The sequence below is a fragment of the Octopus bimaculoides genome, chromosome 10 (genome assembly GCF_001194135.2).
Source record: "Octopus bimaculoides isolate UCB-OBI-ISO-001 chromosome 10, ASM119413v2, whole genome shotgun sequence".
Classification (NCBI taxonomy): Eukaryota; Metazoa; Mollusca; class Cephalopoda; order Octopoda; family Octopodidae; genus Octopus; species Octopus bimaculoides.
In genome coordinates, this window is record NC_068990.1 from 5,911,684 (window position 1) to 5,913,618 (window position 1,935).

Below are 1,935 nucleotides of genomic sequence, written 5' to 3' on the forward strand. Positions count from 1 at the left end.
TGTATGTATATATATATATATATATATATATATATACACACACACGCGCGTACATTGCTTAATGCTGGAGGAAAAAGAAAGGAATGGACAATGCATGTTGTAGAGTATATGTTGTTTTACTAAAACTCTCCGTTATAATTTTTTAAAAACTATACACGAACATACACATTCATGCACACCCACGCGCACGGATACACACACAAACACACACATACACATATACATTCCACAAAAGTCACCTGGAGATTTGAAACATTTTAAAATATTTTATTATTTAAAAATATAATTTCCACACTTTTTTAATATTTAAAAATAGTTTTATACAGAGTAAAAATTTAAGCATAAGAAATATAGTCCTATTTAATTATGAAAAATTATATAACATGACAGACCTCCAATTTCGACTTCACAGACTTGTGGTGGACAAAAGATTTCGGAATTTCACGAAATAATTCGTCGGCTAAATTTTGCGTTAGAAGTTCCATAGATGCCTCGTCGCTCCATCTTGTTGAAACCACATCTCAGGTTTGTTCTGCTCGCTGCTGGACGCAAAACAGTCTTGGCCATTACCCGATAACGTTCTCTATTGATTGTAATCGCATTGCCATTTTCATTTTCAAAATAAAAAGTCTAGTGGTTATTTCTGACGTCACACCATATGAGACTGTGTAGTTGAAACGTTGCAGCTTGCGTTGATGAATATTCCTAGGATCCTCTAATCCCCAAATCCGACAATTCTCATTATTAACAAAACCATCTAAATAGAAATAAGCATCGTCACTCATAATTAACTTATTAATAAATTCGTTGTCTTCAACAGCCGCCCTTTGAATCTTGACCGAGTTATTTAAGCATTTTTGATGATCTGCCGGTTTTAAGTTCTGTACTAATTTCAGTTTGTATGGGTACAGATGCAAATCTTATCTAAGTATGCGATGCAATGATGTCCGAGATATCCTCAACCGGTCAGAGCGTCTGCGAATCGATGTTCCTAGATTTTGTTCAACGCTGTCTTGCACACGCTCACGAGTCATCTGTGAAGTGATAGTACGCGGTCTTCCACATCATGGCAAGTCACTCACTGAACCATATTACCTAAAACGCTGAATCAACAGATGAATCATGAAATTAGATGATGGTTTTCTGGCACTGAAGTGTTGACGGTATTCGCTTCGGGTGCAAATGGTGGATTGGTTAAATCAAACATACATTGTTCACTGGTGAAATTTTCCATGGGTAATTTTTTTATGCTAATCTAAGTTCTGAAAAGAGAAAGAAATAAGTATGAAAACTCTGACGTTATGACATTTTGAAATTCTTTGGTAAGTTTTGAGACACCTTGTATACACAAACACAAACATATATCTGTGTGTGTGTGTATGTATGTATGTATGTAGGTAGGTAGGTATATTGTGCACCAGAACGTTAATAAATGGTTTGAAATTTTGAAATTTTCATAATGCATTAATTAAATAAACCTTATATAATCAATATACGAAAATATGATACTATTTCTAGTTTCTTATCAACTTTTGGGGCAACTTGTATATACACATTCATATCTGGATTTATAATGGAATTAACTTATCTTTTAGGCTACAATGGTTTCAGTGTTTGTTTGTTTTTTTTAATCTCCAATCGTATAGGAAATATAAGAAATATTTTGATAAAATATTTCTTTTAAATTCTTCAGTTATATGGTATTTCTTCAACAATTTTTAAAAGCTTTTTTCTTTCTATACCCGACTTCCCTATCTCCCTTAATAATAACCCTCAATCCTGGAGGATAATCTCCCTTAATGATATGTTATTTTCCCCTCAACTCGAAGCAACTGCATCGTTTCTGTTATCTTAGTCATTAGTTTGTGCGTGTGTGTGTGTGTGTGTGTGTGTGTGTGTGTGTGTGTGTGTGTAAAATCACGTGTGTAGGTCCAG